Raw genomic sequence first — 20,002 nt, 5'->3', positions numbered from 1 at the left:
TCTCGTCCTTTCTTTTATTAATGTGATGTGTCACATTGTTTGATTTGCAAATGTTGAACCACCCTTGCAGCCCAGGAATAAATCCCACTTGGTGGTGAATAATCCTTTTAATGTACTGCTGGATACGATTGGCTAGTATCTTGGTGAGAATTTTGGCATCTGTGTTCATCATGGGTATTGAACTGTAATTCTCCTTTTTGGTGGGGTCTTTGTCTGGTTTTGGGACCAAGGTATTGCTGGCCTCATAGAATGAGTTTGTAAGTTTTCTTTCCATTTCTATTTTTTGAAACAGCTTTAGAAGAGTAGGTATTAATTCTTCTTTAAATGTTTGGTAGAATTCCCCTGGGAAGCCATCTGGCCCTGGACTCTTGTTTGTTGGGAGATTTCTGATTAGTGCTTCAATTTCCTTGCTGGTTATGGTCTGTTCAGGTTTTCTATTTCTTCCTGGTTCAGTTTTGGTAGTTTATAGGTTTCTAGGAATGCATCCATTTCTTCCAGATTGTCTAATTTGTTGGCATATAGTTGCTCATAATATGTTCTTAAAATTGTATTTCCTTGGTGTTCGTCATGATCTCTCCTCTTTCATTCATGATTTTATTAATTTGGTATTTTTTCTCTTTTCTTTTTGATAAATCTGGCTAGGGGTTTATCGATCTTATTAATTCTTTCAAAGAACCAGCTTCTAATTTCATGTTCTGTACTACTGTCTTTTGGTTTCTATTTCATTGATTTCTGCTCTAATCTTTATTATTTCTCTTCTCCTGCTTGGTTCAGGCTTTATTTGCCATTCTTTCTCCAGCTCCTTTAGGTGTAAGGTTAGCTTGTGTATTTGAGACTTTTCTAATTTGTTGAGAAAGGCTTGTATTGCTATGTACTTCCCTCCTAGGACCACCTTTGCTATATCCCAAAGGTTTTGAACAGTTGTGTTTTCATTTTCATTTTTTTCATGAATTTTTAAAATTCTTTTTAAATTTCCTGGTTGACCCATTCATTCTTTAGTAGGATGCTCTTTAACCTCCAAGTGTTTGAGTTCCTTCCAAATTTCCTCTTGTGATTGAGTTCAAGTTTCAAAGCTTTGTGGTATGAAAATATGCAGGGAATAATTCCAGTCTTTTGGTACTAGTTGAGACCTTATTTGTGACCCAGTATGTGATCTATTCTGGAGAATGTTCCATGTGTACTCAAGAAGAATGTGTATTCTGTTGCTTTAGGATTGAATGCTCTGTATGTATCTGTGAAGTCCATCTGGTCCAGTGTTATCATTCAACACCCTTGTTTCCTTATTGATCTTCTGCTTAGATGATCTGTCCATTGCTGTAAGTGGGGTGTTGAAGTGCCCTACTACTATTGTATTGTTATCAATGTGTTTCTTTAATTTTGTTATTAATTGGTTTATATAATTGGCTGCTCCCAAGTTAGGGGCATAAATATTTATAATTGTTAGATCTTCTTGTTGGATAGACCCTTTAAGTATGATATAGTGTCCTTCTTCATCCCTTACTACAGTCTTTGGTTTAAAATCAACTTTGTCTGATTTGAGGATTGCTACTCCAGCTTTCTTTTGATATCCATTGGCATGATAAATCATTTTCCACCTCCTCACTTTCAATCTGGAGGCGTCTTTAGGTCTAAAATGAGTCTCTTATAGACAGCATATGGATGGGTCTTGCTTTTTTATCAAATCTGATACCCTGTGTGTTTTGATTGGGGCATTTAGCCCATTTACATTCAGAGTAACTCTTGAAAGATATTAATTTAGTGTCATTGTATTATCTGTAAAGTCCCTGTTTCTGTAGATTGTCTCTGTTTCTTTTTTGTCTATGTTACTTACGGGCTCTCTCTTTGCTTACAGGATCCCCTTTACTACTTCATGCAGGGCTGGTTTAGTGATCAAAAATTCTTTTAGTTTCTCTTCGTCCTGAAAGCTCTTTATCTCTCTTTCCATTTTGAATAACAGCCTTGATGGATAAAGTATCCTTGGCTGCATGTTTTTCTCATTTAGTACCCTGAATATATCATGTCAGCCCTTTCTCACCTGCCAGGTCTCTGTGGATAGGTCTGCTGCCAGTCTAATGTTCCTACCCCTGTTGGTTAAGGAGTTCTTGTCTCAAGCTACATTCAGGACTTTCTCTTTATCTCTGAAATTTGCAAGCTTCACTATTATATGTCGGTGTATTGATCTATTTTTTATTGATTTTGAGGGGGGTTCTCTCTACCTCCTGGACTTGATTGCCTGTTTCCTTTCCCAGATTAGGGAAGTTCTCAGCTATGATTTGCTTAAATATACATTCTGTCCCTCTCTCTCTCTTTCTTCTTCCTCTGGGACCCCAATAATTCTAATATTGTTTCACTTTATAGTATCACTGATTTCTCAAAGCCTCTCCTCATGGTCCATTAGTTGTTTTTCTCTCTTTTTCTCCACTTCCTTCCTTTCCATCATCTTGTCTTCTATGTCACTGACCCTCTCTTTTACCTCATTTACCCTAGCTGTTAGAGCATCCAATTTAGACTGCATCTCAGTTAAAGCATTTTTAATTTCAGCCTGATTAGATTTTATTTTGGCACTAAGAGATTCTCTAGTGTCTTTTATGCTTTTTGCAAGCCCAGCTAGTAACTTTATAATCGTTATCTTGAATTCAGCTGACATTTTACTTATATCCATATTGATTAGATCTGTGGCAGAGATTATACCTCTGGTTCTTTCCTTTGGTGTGAATTCCCCTTTCTAGTCATTTTTCCCAGAGAAGAATGGATGAATGAGAGAACAAAATCAGAAATACCAACCATGACCCAGCACCTTTCAGGCAGGGATGTCTCTCACTGGAGCAGACTTCTAAAAGTTCCAATTTTGTGTTCCGGGGCCATATCACTTTCCAGTAGCTGGCTTACGAAGGCGCCCTCCGCCCACTGTTTATCTTCCAATGTATCTCTTCCAATTCACTTCTCCACACCTCCTATCTTGCAAAAAGTGGTCGCTTTTCTATTTGTAGAATTCCAGCAATTCTTTTCTTACATGTCAGATTGAATTCATAGGTGTTCAGAATGATTTGATAGATACCTATCTAAATTCAAGGGACCAGATGAAATGAGGTCCCCTTCTCTTCTTCCATCTTGCCTCCCTCCCTTCTGACAAAGGTTTTGAAATTTTGAGTATTTTCTTCCTTTTCTATTTTAAATGGAGATGAGCCTTATATTCTAACTAATATTAATTATGACACGCTCCCATAGAAGGAAGAAGCAGTTAAAGTCATTTTTTATTTAAAATATTTTTTTCACCCCACTATACACATTTTTCTCTTCATTATTTAACTTACTAAATAATGTGTACCTACTAGTTCCCAGGCACAGAAAATAGGTATGAGAATACAACAAAGAGCAAGCCATAAGAGAAGTCCCTTCCCTCATAATGTTTACATTCTCATGAGAGACCGACAGTAAGCAAATGGGCAAATTATATAATGACAGTCAATGGTAAGTGCTGGGGAGGCAAATGATCTCAGGTAAAGAGCTAGGAAATGATGGTACTAACAGTTTAGATCGGATGGCCAGGGGAGGTCTTTCTAGAGAAAGTGAATAGTTTCCAAAATAAAACGAGGAAGGGAGCCATGCTCACTTCTTGCAGAAGAACATTTCAAGCAATGACGTAGTAAGTCCAAAGGCCCTGAGGAGAGGGCCAAGGAACAGCAGGTTGGGCAGAGCGGCTGGCACACATGATAGATAACAAGAGTATGTGTGAAGACATTGCAGAGGAAACCAAAGGCCAGAGCACACAGGGTCTTGCTGGCTAAGGGTTTTGGATTTTATTTTAAGTGTGTTGGGAAGTCATTGGAGGGCTTCATGTAGGAGAGTAACAAGATCTGGCTTATATTTTATTTTTTGTTGTTGAGATATATTTCATACACCATAAAATTCACTTTTTTAAAGTATACAACTCAGTGGTTTTCATATATTCATAGGATTGTGTAACCTTCACCACTGTAATTCCAGAACATTTTGTGACCCACCCCCACAAAAAAATCTTTTAGCTGTACCCATTAGCAGTCACTCCCTATTCTTCTCCCCAGACCTTTGAAATGCCTGATGTACTTCCTGTCTTTATAGATTTACTGATTTTGAACATTTCAAAGATTTTATTTATTTATTTGACAGAGAGAGACACAGCAAGAGAGGGAACACAAGCAGGGAGAGTGGGAGAGGGAGAAGCAGGCTTCCCGCCGAGCAGAGAGCCCGATGCGGGGCTTGATCCCAGGATGCTGGGATCATGACCTGAGCCGAAGGCAGACACTTAACGACTGAGCCACCCAGGCGCCCTGATTTTGAACATTTCAAATAAGTGGTGTTATACAACATGTGGTCTTTTGTGTCTTTCTCATTTAGCATATTTTCTGAGTTCGTTCATGTTGTAGCATGTGTCAATTCTTCATTCCTTTTTATAGCTGAATAATATTCTATTTTATGGACACACCACATTTTGTTTATCTGTTGATGGATACCTGGGTTTCCAATTTTTGACTATTATGAATAAACCTGCTGTGAGCATTTCTGTACAAATTTTTGTGTGTACTTGTGTTTTTGTTTCTCCTGGATATGTAGCCAGGAGTGAAATTGCTGGATATGAGGTAACTCCACACTTAAATTTCTGAGGAACTGCCAGACCATTTCCCTAGCAATTGTACCAGCAGTATAGGAGGGTTCCAATTTCTTTCTTTTGACTGTAGCCATCTAGTAGTGTGTGTTAAGGTTATCCCATTGCGGTTTTGATTTGCATTTCCCTAGTAACCTATGAAGTTGAGCATCTTTTCATGTGCTTATTGGTCATTCATACATCTTCTTTGAACAAATGTCTACTCAAATGCTTTTCCCATTTTCAAATTAGATTATGTATTTTTACTGTTCAGTTATAAGAGCTCTTTATATTTTCTCAGTACTAGGATCTTCTCAGATATGTGATCTGCAGATTCCCCCCCCCCAATTTATACTATCAAGGTTGTCTGTTTACTGTCTTGATAGCATCTACTGAAGCACAAGAATTTTTTATTTTGATTAAATCCAATTTATTTTTTCTTTGTGCTTTAGGTATCCTATCTTAGAAGACATTGTCCAACCCAAGGACATGAAGATTTACATCTATGTTTCCTTCTAATAAGAGTTTTATACTTTTAGCTCTTTATTTAGATTTTTGACCATTTTGAATTAGTTTTGTAAATGGTGTGAGATAGGGTCCAAATGCAGTTTTAGATATTTAGATAAATGTAGATATCCAGTTGTCCCAGAATAATTTGTTTAAAAGGCTATTTCCCCCATTGAATGATCTTACTACTGTTGTTGAAAATCAGTTGACCATGGATGTCTGGGTTTATTTCTGGATTCTTATTCTAGTCCACTGAGCTATATGTTTATCCTTATCCCAGTACTATAATCTTGAAAACTGTAGCGTTGTAATAGGTTTTGAAATTGGGAAATGTGAGTCTTCCAACTTGGTCTTCCCTTTCAAGATTTTTTTGACTAAAGTTTTTTGAAATTCTATATGAATTTTAGAATCACCTCATCAATTTCTGCAAAAAAACTAGGAAGGATGACTTATATTTTAAAAGTAACAAAATAGCTGTACTGTAGAGAACATATTGTAGAGAAACCAGTTAAGAGCTGCTTTAGTAGTCTGGGTGAAGGATAATCTTGGCTTGGAACCAGATATTAGTCATAGATTTAGTAAGAAGTGGTTGAATTTTGAAGATATGATTCCCTAGGTTTGCAGATGAATTGGATATAGGGTGTGAACTAAAGAGAAAAACTAAGGGTAAATAAAGATTTGACTGAGGTAGCTAAGTGATCACTGTTGCGATTTACTGAGATGGGGACCCCTGAGGAAGAGTGGGTTAGTGGACAAAAATCAAGAATTTTGTGGGGGGCTGCCTGGGTGGTTCAGTCAGTTAAGCAGCTGCCTTCGGCTCAGGTCATGATCCTGGAGTCTCAGGATCGAGCTCTGCATCAGGCTCACTGCTCAGTGGGGAGTCTGCTTCTCCTTCTGACCCTCCCCCATCTTGTGCTCTCTCTTTCTCTCTCTCTCTCTGTCAAATAAATAAATAAAATCTTTTAAAAAAAGAATTTGTTTTTGGACATGCTAAGTTTTAGATATCTATTAAAAATCCTTATTAAAATGTCAAGTAAAAAACTAAGTCTGAAAGATATTAGAATTTAAATAAAAGTGAATGTACAGATGATTGTCAACGTCTTGGGACTGAATGAAATGAAAGAAGGAAGGAGTGTGTATAAACAAAAAATAAGTCCCAAAGACTGATTGTGGGGTGCTCCAACCTTTAAAGGTGGGAAAATGGAAGAGGAGCCAACAAAAGGGAGGCGGACAGCAGCAAAACCAAGAGAGTGTGTGTGGTATCTTGCATATAAAAGGGGAAAACAAGTGTTTCAAGATGGAGGAAGTGATTAACTGGTTACAAGCTGAGGGTGAGTGAAAGGAGGACTGAGAATCATGCTTTGGAGGTCATTGAAGAGCATGGTTTCCACAATGCTGGGGACAAGAGATTGGAGTGGATTTGAGAAAGCATGGGAAGGAATGAAGTGGAAACAGAGAAGACTCTTTTGAGGAGTTTTTCTTTTTTCTTTCCTTTTTTCCCCCTTAATTTGCTTTATTTATGGACATTTTCATGAACAAAAATAGCAAGAATAGAGACTTTCACTTCCAGCCAAGGTTGAGTAACAGGGACTGTATTTACTTTCCCGCATGAAACATTTTAAAATGGACAAAATACATGAAACAGTGGTTTGAAAGACTTCGGGTGACAAAAGACAGTTATCCTTGAGAAAGAAGAAACAAATGAGTGAGCCACATGATTGCTGCAGCTTACTGCCTTGAGACAGGTTTTGGGCCTCAGCACAGGAAGGGGGACAGAGCCTGGTGGTGCCCTTGAATTGAGGATGTGGAGCTGAGAGTCTAGGGAGACTAAGGTGACTAGACATCACAGAACAAAATACTGGAGAGGAGAGAGCCACAGAGAGAGGATTTCAAAGATCTGCAGAAGGTCTTACTTTATTATTAGCTGAATACACACCAGCACATGATTCCTTTAAAAGGATTAGCAGAAAAAGTGTCTGGTATTCACACAGTGCTGGGAATGGTGTCTTTTTCCTCCAGCCAGAGTGGAACGCAAGATCCACATGGCGTTTGTTATAGTACTTAGAAGCTTTTTCCTCAGTAGTGAGACTAATTAGCCACAAACACTGCATTTTTGCCTAACATATATTAAAAGCAAGATCCAAAAAAGTCAAATCAGTGTAACTTAACATCCTACGATAAAGCTCAAGAATCATTATAGGAATACAAAAATATCCAGCATCCTTCAAGGAAAAATACATAATGTCTGGTATCCAATAAAAGATAACCAGGCAAGAAAATACTCCTCATAATAAAGACATAAATCAATTGGTCCAAAATTAGCTCAGAAGTGACACAGATGTTAGAATTAGCAGACAAAAACTTGAACATGATTTTTACGGCCCTATTGTATATGTTCAAAATTTTAAATAGAAATACGGAAGATATAAATATACCCAAATACTTATAAAGATGAAAACTACAATATCACAGATGAAAAATATACAGGATGGGATCAATAACAGATTAGACATTGTAAAAGAAAAGGTTAGTGAATTTGAAGACATAACAATAATGAAAAACACTAATGAAAGGAAATAATCGTAAAAAATAATAAACAGGTTATCAGTGAGTTGTGGCAGAGTTTTGAATGGCCTAATATATATGTAATTGGGAGAGAAGGCTGGACAGAAAAAAATTTTGAAGAAGTAATAATAAGCAAATTCTTTCAAGTTTAATGAAAACTATAAACACAGTTTCAAAGCACTCAACAAGCCCAAGTTCAAGAAATATGATGAAAATCACACCAGAGCACATCATGACTACACAGCCCAAAACTACTGATAAAGAGATAATCTTAAAAACAGGTAGAGTAAAAAAGAGATATGTTACATATAGTAGAACAAAGATAAGGATGACAGTAGATTTCTTGCCAGAAATAATGCAGATGATAAGACAGTGGAGCAACATCTTTAAAATATTTAAAATAATTTAAAAGACTGCCTAGAATTCTGTACCTGGCAAAACTATCTTTGAAAGATAAAAGCGTGACAAAGATCTTTTTCAGATATACAAAAGCTGAAGGAATTCATCACCAGCAGGCTCACACTACAAGAAATAGTAAGAGTAGTGCTTCAAAGAGAAGGAAAATGGTAACAGATGGAAAGGTGGATCTAAGCAAAGAAAGGAAGAGCACCAGAGATGGAAACTACATAGGTAAAAATATAAGATTTTTTTTAAAAGTATTTAAATCTTGTTAAAAGATAATTGACTGTTTAAACAAAAATAATAACTATGTAATATAGAACTACAACATATATAAAGCTAAACCATGCGATAACAATAACAAAAGGTTAGGAGAGGAGAAATGGAGGTATGTTATTTTTGGGTTCTTATATATACAGTGGTATAACATTGCTTGAAGACAGAGTGTGGTAAGTTAAGATGTCTAAAGCAGCCACAAAAATAACAAAACAAAGTTATAGCTAATAAACTATCAAAGCAGATCAAATGGAATCATAAAAAAATACTAGATTAAGGGGTTCCTGGGTGGCTCAGTCGTTAAGCGTCTGCCTTCGGCTCAGGTCATGATCCCAGGGTCCTGGGATCGAGCCCTGCCTCAGGCTCCCTGCTCGGTGGGAAGCCTGCTTCTCCCTCTCCCACTCAAAACTGCTTGTTTTCCCTCTCTTGCTGTCTCTCTGTCAAATAAATAAATAAAATATTTTTTAAAAAACTAGATTAAATCAAAAGAAGGCAGAAAAAGAAGAAAGAGGGGGAAAACTGATTGGACAAATTGACAACAAATAGAAAAATGATAAATGTGACCCTAACCATATCAGTTATCACATTAAATGTAAATGGTCTAAATTTAACATAGAGATTTTCAGAATAGATAAAGAAGAATTTGCTTTTTGGCATGCTAATTTTGACCCAATTATACGCTACCTACAAGAATCACACTTCAGGGGCACCTGGATAGTTCAGTCAGTTAAGCAACTGACTCTTGGTTTCACCTCAGGTGGTGATGTCAGGGCCATGAAATCGAGCCCCACAACCGGCTCTGCACTCAGTGTGGAGTATGCTCGAGATTCTCTCTCCCTCTCCCTCTGCACCTTCCACTCATGCTCTCTCTCTCAAATAAATAAATCTTCAAAAAAAATCACACTTCAAATGCAGATACAAATAGATTAACAATAAGATAATGAAAAATATTTACCATGTTAATACTAATCAAAAGACAGAATGGCTATATTAACATCAGATAAAGTAGATTTCAGAGATCATGGATAAAAATGTCATTCCATAATGATTTATCATTATGAAGACATCATCAAGACCTGAAAAGCTCTAAGATAATATGTAATTTGAACACTATCAATCAAATTAACCTACTTGACAGTCATAGAATAGTTAGCCTGAATATGACACAATACACATTCTTCTAAAATGTGAATGGAACATATACCAACTTGGCAATATCCTGGCCCATAAGATAATTCCAAATAAATTCTAAAGGATTCAGTTCATACAATGTGTGTTCTCTATCATAAAATTAAATAGAAATCGATGACAGAAAGATCACTGGAAAATCCTCAAATATTTGTAATCTAAATAACAAATGGTCAAAGAATAAATCAAAAGGAAAATGAGAAAGTATTTTAAAAGAAACGAAAATAAAAAGACATCATATAAAATGCACAGTATGACAATAAAATAGTACACAGGAACTTTATTGAACTGAATGAATGTATTAGAAAGAAAGATCTTAAGTTATCGACCTCAGCTTCCACTTTAAGAAACTAGAAAAAGAAGAGCAAATTAAACTCAAAGTTGAGTCAAAAAAATTATAGCACAAATCAATACGGTAGAAAACAAAAACAATAAAGGAAATCAATGGAAACAACAAAATTAATGTATTTTTAGCTAGAAGGATCAAGAAAAATTATTATTATCAACATCAGGAACAAAGTGGTGGCATCACTACATTTTCTACTGATATTAAAAGGATGATAAGGAATGTCATGGACAATTTTATGCCAGTAAACCCAACAAGTTAGATGAAATGTGCAGTTCTTTGAAAGACACAACAAATTACAAAAGCCCAATCAGGAAGAGATACCCTAATTGCTCTATTTGTACTAAAGAATTTAATTTGTGGTTAAAACCTTGTCACAAAGAAAACTTCAAGTTCAGATGACTTCATTAGTGAATTTTATCAAACATTTAAGAAGGAAATAATACTAATCTACACAAATGCTTCCAGGACGCTGGAAAGGTAGAATTACTTTTCAGCTAGCATTACCCTGACACCGAAACCAAAGACATTCTAGGTAAAGAAAACTACAGAATGAGATTCTGAAGATTTTTAAAACTATGACAATTTTAATAGAAATAGAAAAAAGTATTTAACAAAATCCCACATCTATTCATGATTAAAAACTCTCAGCAAACTAGTTATAGAGGGGCCTTTATAAACAATCTGTATTAACATCGTACTTAATAGTGAAATACTAAATGCTTTTCCTCTAAGATCAAGACAAGGATGTTTGCTTTCAACACTTTTATTCAGCCTTGTGCGAAAAGTTATAGAAACAAAACTATTAGCAGATAATATGCTTATCTATCTGGTCTTTGTTTTAACTACTCAATCTTGCCATTGGAGTGCAAAAGACAATTTATCACCAATAAGCATTTATGTGTTCCGAAAAAACTTTACCTAAAAATCAAGCATCAGATCCCATTTGGCCCATAGGCCATTGTTTCCTAACCCTTGGTCTATGTAGAAAATCCCTTGGAATCTACAAAAAATTTCTAAAACTAATGAGGTTAGAAAGGTTACAGGACACAAGACCAATATAAAAAAATTTTGTTTTTATATAATAACAATGAATAATCAGAGTAATTGCATATATTATTATTAAATTATACATATGAAATATGTAATTATTGATTATTGTACACTACTAAAAAGTGTACATTATTAAACTGTACTTATGACATACATACAATTTACTGTGTTTCAGTTATAGCTCAATAAACTTCTTTCGTTAAAAAATGTAGCAAGAACAATGTAACATACATACTCCCACCACTCTGCTTCAGTAATTTTCAGGATTCTTCTCTTCTCTTTCAATGACTTCTGCTGTAAAGGGGAGCAGAGAAATGGGCCATTACCTAGAAGGACTATGGGATAAAGCGAGGAATTTTGTTTTTTATTAAGGTGGGATGTGCTGCAGCATGTCTATATGTGGATGAGAAGAGAGGACAAACAGAGGCATAAGGAAGTGAGTCCTTGAGTGGGCTTGTGTCCTGTGCTCAAGGGAGACACGGGCCTGGGAGAAGGGCATAGGTCCTCCGTAACAGACAAAGACAATAGGACTTGCTTAATATGCCGCAGTGGCTCTTTGTTAGTGATGATGATAACACCAACAATTCCAGCAATGAGAATAGTTGGGAGGCCTTTGTATTCATTAATAAAATGAGTCACACAAACTCAGCAGTACTTGATTTTCTTTGATGAAGTTTTCAACCAACACACTGAAGAGTACCCTACAGGTACAGATTTTTTGAGGTCTCCAGCTAAGGAAGAATAATGCCCTCAATCCCAACTCTCCCTTGAAGCGATGTTGACTTGGTCTAAATTGGAGGAATCCATTGAGAGGGATGATGGAAAATCCGCTGCCTGTGTATTCAGTGTAAAATTATATTGCCATTCAAAGTTTGCCGTATTAGTAGTATTTTCATGAACAAAAACCTCTGTGCCTTTCCCCTTGTTCCCTTGTCAATACCAGCACCATGAGTCCCATCACTGTTACTCATGTAGGAAAGAACAGCAGTAGCTTCCATTTATTAAGTGGTAGTAGGCTCCACTACCTCACCCCATCTTCACAATAGCTCTATGCAGTAGATAGTGTTAGCTCCTATTAATCATTGTGAAAAATGAAGCTTACAGAGCTTAGGTCAGGGTCTCAAGTCACATCTCAGAAGTATCAGAGCCAGAATTAAAATCCAAGTCTTCATGACTCCAAAGTCTTCGCTCTTGATGAGAATTTTATGTTATGCCACTTGCCCTTCTGAATGAAATGTTTCACTGGTGTAGATATATGCATGTTTCTCTCCAATTCTAATTTATTGTAAGGACCACATTTTGACATAATAGAGGAACTCAGAGGGATAAAAATAATTCACGGTTCCAACATCTTGTTGTAGCAACTGTTTCATTTTTCTCCATTTCCTTTTGATCTTTATCCACATGTACATGTTTTACATAGTTGTAGATATAATTTTGTATTCTGCCGCTATGGTTAATATGATACCAGGCATTTTTCCTGCTGCTATTTGGTCTTTAATGGATGCATAATACTCCATTTTGTTAAAGTGCCATGATCTCATTAACCAATCCCCCACAATGGACAAAGTTGTTTCCACTTTTTCAGTTGTATAAACTATACTCTGGCAAACAAACAGTTTTATTTCTGCCCCCCCTCCATCTTTCCTAATTTTTTTAAAGAATAAATTCCCAGGAGTGAGATTATGAAACAAGAATTTGAACGTGTTTATGGCTCTGATACTTTAAAAGAGAATCAAATTAGAAAAGTTTGTACCTTTGATGATAGTAAACAGATATCCTAACCCACAAGAACAGATTAACTACTTTGATTATTGTTTAGGGGGACCAAATTCAAGACAAGTGGGAAGTGATTGTTTATGGGTACAGGGTTTCTTTTCGGGATGATGAAATATTCTGGAATTAGATGGTGGTGATGGTTGCACAGCTTTGTGACTATGCTAAAAACACTGAGTTGGGGGCGCCTGGGTGGCTCAGCTGGCTAAGCGGCTGCCCTCGGCTCAGGTCATGATCCGGGAGTCCCCGGATCGAGTCCCGCATCAGGCTCCCTGCTCAGCGGGGAGTCTGCTTCTCCCTCTGACCCTCCCCCCTCTCGTGCTCTCCCTCCCCATCTCATTCTCTCTCTCAAATAAAGAAATAAAGTCTTTAAAAAAAAAAAACAACACTGAATTGTAGGTATACTTGAAAAAGGTGAGTTATATGTTATGTGAATTATATCTCAATAACACCGCTATAAAGAATTAAAAACAAAGTTTCCGATATTCCAAGGAATGGTTTCAACCATTGCTATCAAATGTTCTATGTTTGTTTTTATACCTGGAAGCAGCGCATCACGTGCTTAAGAGTATCAGACTGCCCGGGTTTGACTCATGTCGTCACCACTTAGCAGCCGTGAGCACCATGGCCAACGCTATGTAAGTTGGGTCCTGCAGAAGCCCACCCTGAGACGGAGCTTGGGGTATAGGATATGTGTTGAGGTTCAGCACTTACGAAAGCAGGGCAGAAGCAGGGCTGGGTGAAAGCGTTAGGAATGACACGCAGGTCTGACACAGCTTCAGTCAACCCTGCAGGGAGCTCCGGATGGTCAGTGTCCTTCACTGAGCTGCAGTGGCCCGACCTATATACACCGACCTTGTACAGAACCGGATGCGTGTGGCCAGGAAGGGCAGGACCTCAGGCCAGGCGTGCCCTGCATCTGTGACCAGCCCTGGGGGAGCTCAGGAAAGGAGGCTGACTTCTCTCCTCCATCCCGCCGCACAGGTGAGCCACAGGATCAGGCCTCTGGGTGGCACACCTCCATGTCTGCCACACGTGACCTCTTGCCTTCATTCCCTCACCTGTAAAATTGAGACAATAATAGTACCTACCTCTTAGGATTGCTAGAGAATTAAATGAGAAAATACATGCGAAACACTTAGAACAGAGTTTGTCATATGATAACTGTTCAGAAAATTCTAGCTGTTGTTATTTTATTATTACTCTACTGAATAGTAAAGTCCATTTTGCCCAGACTAGCTGAAGAATTGTGATACAGCATATCTACTGAGAAGGCCCTGAAGACTTCTTTTTTTATAGACTTCATTTTTTAGAGCATTTTCACGTTTACAGCAAAATTGAGCAGAAGGTACAGAGTTCCCATATGCTTCTGCCCCTCTCCCCCACTCCCAGCCTCTCCCACTATTCTGAATAAGAAAAGGAATAACATAATAAAATTAAATTAAAAAAAAAAGAAAAGGAATAATATCTTTCTGTGGTGGCTTGTTGATATTTAGAGGCCAGAATGGGCAGGACCTACAAGGAATGAGTGGAATGAGGTTGTGAAAGCTTCCCTGCCCCACATCTCCCGACTACTGTTTGTCTGTCTACTCCTGACTAATATTTCTATCCTGTTCGCTCATTCTTGGTTATTAACACCTCCCTTTGGTGAGCATGGGTTTAGTAGATCCTTCCTACTATGGCAACCAGCCAAGAGCCGAACCTCACGTCAAGGAAATGACTTTTGATAAATAGATTAAGGCTATGGTTGTAGAATGCACAGAGCTCCCCAGTGCAGGAATCCCAGGGCAGTGGGCCCAGATGTTACCCCTAGGAGATCCTGTGCACTTGGGAGGAGGGCAGCATGAGCCCATGGGAGCCCTGCTTGCAGGGCTGCAGGAGAGGATCGGGCAAGGAGGGCAGATGCTCAGAAAGGGAGGTGGAAGGTAAAAAGGAGCCTTTGCTTAGTTGCAACTTGACCCTGGATATGGTTTTCCTAGAGAGGAAAGACAGCCTAGACTCTTTAGTTTCCGATTTGGGGGTCAATTTCAGTTTTTATCCGTATTGGATGGGAGAAATTTTGTTAAGTGTTTAAAGCAGCTTTACTTTTTCTCCTCCTCCTCCTTCTCCTTCTAAGTCATCAGAGCAAAACGGACTTTTTGGGGGAATACATTCTGTGAATTTTAACATGTATAATTTTGGGTCACCACCATCACAATCAGGATACTGAATGATCGAACTACCACACAAAATCTCCTGTGCTATGTCTTTGTAGTCACACTAATCTCTGGCAGCCACTGGTCTGTACTCCATTACTATCCTTTGAGACAGCTCTGCTTTTAATAATCTAGTGTCTTATCCTCATGGAGTTTGCAAAGATTTTGGGCTTTAGAGTTGGAGAGATATGCTACCTCCTCCATTATTAACTTCCACGTGATTTGGGGAAGTTAACTTAATGAGACATGGAAAGAAAGGTCACATACCTTTAGGGTCTCCTCTCCCACCCAATGAGGATAAGTCTATCTTTGCCATCTTGGTGACTGGGCCCCATCTGACAGATCAGGGTAAAGTTAAGGGGAGGGGAGGGTCCAGACTAAATGAGATAATATACATAAAATACTCAGAACAGCGCTTGTCATATGAGAAATGTCCAAAAAATGTTAGCTGTTATTTTATTCTTCCACTAAATAACTCAGTGTTGTGCAGACTACACCAAAACACTGTGACACAGCATACAAACCAAGAAATCTCTGAAGACTTTTAAAAATATAGACTTTATTTTTTATTTTTATTTTTATTTTTATTTTTTATTTTTTTAAAGATTTTATTTATTTATTTGAGAGAGAGAATGAGATAGAGAGAGAGCATGAGAGGGGAAAGGGTCAGAGGGAGAAGCAGACTTCCCGCCGAGCAGGGAGCCCGATGTGGGACTCGATCCCGGGACTCCAGGATCATGACCTGAGCCGAAGGCAGTTGCTTAACCAACTGAGCCACCCAGGCGCCCTAGACTTTATTTTTTAGAGTTGTTTTAGGTTCACAGCCAAACTGATTTACAGTGGAGAGGGCAGAAAGTTACTTGGGGAAAGAATGGATTTGGGAGAGGAAATGGGAAAAAGGAAAAAAAAAAACCAGCACAGGCTGTGTTTGAAGAGAGAGTTTAGTTTGATTTTCTTTTGGGGTGGGGAAAGGTTGAGACATAGGCAGACAAAGATGGGAGGTAGTTGCATGCTTTGATCAGTAGGGCTTTGGGCAGATTCATGCTAGATGAGAAGGATATTACAGACATTTTATTGTGTGTTACGGATGAAATCCTCCTCGGCATTTTCAAGGGATGATATAAAGATTTGAGTTGCTTTTAAGTTATTCGTGGATGTAATTTATTGACATCTTCTATTACTGAGGCAGATCATGAAGCAACACAAAGGTCTTTTTCTATATTATTATGTTATAAATATTGTGATACATATAGTACATTTTAAAATGTGACGTATAGACTTAGGCTTAATATATGTATACATTACCCTGTTCAAGTTGCCTTATCAACACTGTCTATCTCATTTAACCCTCAGAACAACCGGAAGAGGTAGGTATTGTTATTATTATTCCATTTAACAGAAGAGGAAACCCAGATTTAGAGAGGTTGAGTAACCCACTCAGAGCTGTTAAGTGGATTTAAACATAAGTTTAAACATAAACATAAGTTTATTTTTTTTAAGATTTATTTATTATTTTAGAGAGACAGAGAGAGCCCATGGGTGGGGGGAGGGGCAGAGAGAGAAGGAGACAAGCCGACTATGCCCTGAGATCATGAGCTGAGGCAAAACTGAGAGTCAGACTCTTAACCGACTGAGCCACCCAGGCGCCTCTTGAATATAAGCTTTTTAAAGGCAGAATCTAGTTTTCTAACCATGATGCTATATTGCTACTACTCTGAGCCTCAGATTTCTCATCTGTAAGATAGAGAATAATTCCCAACTCATACAAGAATTCTGAGGATTAAATGAGATCATTATAAGCTACCTAACGGGATTTATTTTTATTTTTCTCCGATCCCAGTTGTCTGCTACCCTACCTTGCATGTAGGAACAATTCAATAAAAGCACTACCATTTTATGACTAAGCGTATTGCAAGCTGACTCTAGGTTTTATACAAGCAATTTTGAATAATCACTGTGCCAGCACTGGAGATACAAAGATGAATAAAACAGTCTTTGCCCTTAGGAGCTCACAGTCCTGTGGGTTAAAACATACAAAGACCTCATTCCCGTAGACTGTGGGTAGGTGCAGTTAAGAGAAGAGGTACAGATGTAGGGTCTGCCTGCAAGCCGTTTGAAAGGATCATTTGGAGTTGAGAGGACAGGGGAGAAGGAAAGGATAGGCATAGGAAGGCAAACCACAGTCTGGAGGGTGGGAAACCGCTGGTACTCGGTGTTTGTTACTGAGGCATAAAATGCTGGGCAAGAAGTGGCAAGAAATGAGGTTGGAGAGATAAGCACCTTGCGTGCCACGTGGAAAAACCTGAACTTCATCTTGTCAGCCACTATTTCCAAAACATCTTCCCCCCCGCCCCATGCTTTTCAAACTTTTTGCCATATCCATGTTGTCTCTGTAATATTTGTTTGATATTCACATCAGCTCACTTTTTACTTAATCTTGTTTAGCGTAATGTCCCTGAAATCACCATCTTGTTATGCTAGTTTTCTTCCAATACACTTTACAGTAAGTACATCAGTTAAAAATTTAGAAAATATTTATCCACGGATGACTTAAAATTATCTCAGTTACAGCCAAGGGTATGTGTATCACACTTGTTCAGGTAAGCAGTGGGGAGTCTTTGAGGTTTTTTAGTAGAAGAATGATATAGTTAGATTTACTTTCTTTACAAAAAACAGAAATTTAAAATGTTTACTCAGGAGAAGGATAAACAAATAAGTATTTCTCATTACAAAATGTCTTCTTTAAGATTTAGAGTTTATATTTCCTTCTTTATACTCTGGCTCCCAGACAAAAACTAGTTGGTCAAGTTAAGCCACAATACTTCTTTTAAGAAGGTTTAAATGGAGCATTTGTTTATTTTTATAAGCAAATACAAAGCAATGTGGCAAAACCATTTTATTTGTCTCTATGATTTTGTGATCATATTGCTTTTTATTTTAAGTTTTCTTTCCCCTTCTTACTCCAATTCAATCTTGTTTTATAACCATTCTTCTAAAGTAAAATCTACAAAACGAAGTATATTTGAAGAATCTGATTTCTACTTTTCACTTCTAAGTGGTTCCCTCAATTCACTCTGTAGGGAGTCATTTTGTTTATTAATTTTGTGGTTTATCCTTCCATTTAAAAACATATATAAGTTGTATTCTACCTTGCTTTTTTCACACTCTTTTCTGGGGATCACTCCATGGCAATGTAGAGAGATAGTCTTCATTTAGAGTGTAGCTTTGAGGAGAAAAGTATGCAATGCAGAAATTCATACAAGGCAAGTTTTCTTATCACATAAAATTAAATTATAAATCAATAACAAAAAGATATCTGGAAAAACTTTAAATATTTGAATATTAATCAATACATGTCTAAATAACTTACATTAAAGAAGAAATCACAAAGAAGATGAGGAAATATTATAATTTAATCAATTAATTAAAATTATAACATAATTATAATATGAATGATTGAAAAGATATATATATATATGTATCAAATTTCTATGATACAGTTAAAGCAGAGCTTAGAGGGAAATTTATGGCATTAAAAGCTTATAACGGAGGGGCGCCTGAGTGGCTCAGTCGTTAAGCGTCTGCCTTCCGCTCACGTCATGATCCCAGGGTCCTGGGATCGAGCCCCGCATCGGGCTCCCTGCTCCGCGGGAAGCCTCTTTCTCACTCTCGCACTCCCCCTGCTTGTGTTCCCTCTCTCACTGTATCTCTCTGTCAAATAAATAAATAAAATCTTCAAAATAAATAAATAAATAAAAGGCAAAATGATAGAGGGGAAAAATCAGACTAATAATCATCAAGGTCCGGAAACGGGGAAAGGGCTTGACTGGTGCAAAAGGTCAAGAAGAACTTTTTGGGGTGCTGGAAACAACGATATAATCTGTCAAAACTTATCAAACTGTACCGAAAAGGGGTGAATTTTATTTTTATATATTATACCTTTATACGCTTGACTTTAAAAAATAAAATAAAGGTAAAAAAGGAACAGGGGAAAGAAAAGAGTGAAGGCAGAGAGACAATAAGAGGACAGAAGGAGGGACGAAGCTTAAACCAGGGCAGTGACTGTTAAGTTAGAGGCACAGAGTCTATAACCCCGGTCTCTGGAATTGGAGAAACTTGAGCTTGAACATTGGCTTTGCCATTTATTAGTGTGCAAACTTAGGCAAGTTATTTAACCTCTGTAGTCCTATTTGTTCATCTGTAAAATGGGGGTGATAATAGTCCCCATCTATGAATGTCTAGTACCATGTCTGCAGAAGAGATCACGTATTTTTCGAGTAGTGCTTAAAACGTTAAAGTGATGTGATGTGACGACTGATCGGCTCTTGGAAGTGAGGAAGTAGAGGGAGGTAAAGCCGATGCACAGGTTTGGATTCGGATGATTGACTGCCACCAGATTCGGAGGGCCGGCAATGAGTTCAGGTTTAAAGGAGATTGCAGAGCCGCTGTGGCAGACATCTCGGTGAGCCTTTTGTTGAGAGTTGCATATAGGCATTCAGACCTCAGTGCAAGTGAGATGCTGTAGTCTGTGTGGATCTCACTTTCAGAGCAAAGAGATTTTAAAAAAAAATTCACAACGTAGAAAACAAGTTGCATTTTTAATTTGGGCTTATGTTGAATATGTATCTTTGCGGTTCCCATTAATTGTCCAGCAGTTAATTTTATTGGGCTGATACCCACACCAACTATTGTGATCATAACTCCTTGTGTCTCTGTGGTGAAACACGGTAGGCACTCAACAAACATTTGTTGAATGAATCTGTTGAATATTTCCTGCATACAGGCAGCTCTAAGACCCCTTTAAAGTCATGGAGTCACATGGAAGGATGGTAGGAGCTGGTGCTACTTGCTCCTTGGGGACTTTCTACCAAATTGATGGTTTCTTTTTGTCATTTCTTCCCCCAATTTTCTCTTAAATGCTGCTGCAATTCTGCTGTATGCATTCATTGCATTTTTTATTGCACTGGCAGTTGGAACCATGCAGGAAAAGACCATAACCCTCTCTGAAAAAAATTTTTTTAACGTTCCTTTTGTGACTTTGGCTACAGGTTCTGGAAATGTCACAGGGAGAAT

General features: G+C 37.7%; 1 pseudogene; it reads right to left on the bottom strand.

Moving 5' to 3' along the window:
• Window positions 1-19,424, bottom strand: part of LOC114206196 (protein N-terminal asparagine amidohydrolase pseudogene) — a 37,042-nt pseudogene extending 17,618 nt beyond the window's left edge.
• Between the last annotated feature and the right edge of the window lie 578 nt (window positions 19,425-20,002).

This window comes from Eumetopias jubatus, unplaced genomic scaffold (genome assembly GCF_037043125.1).
Source record: "Eumetopias jubatus isolate StellerSeaLion01/CBP00866 unplaced genomic scaffold, mEumJub1_p1.0 scaffold_2, whole genome shotgun sequence".
Taxonomy (NCBI): domain Eukaryota; kingdom Metazoa; phylum Chordata; class Mammalia; order Carnivora; family Otariidae; genus Eumetopias; species Eumetopias jubatus.
The sequence above is the reverse complement of the archived record's forward strand: the minus strand, read 5'-3'. Positions and strand labels throughout refer to the sequence as shown.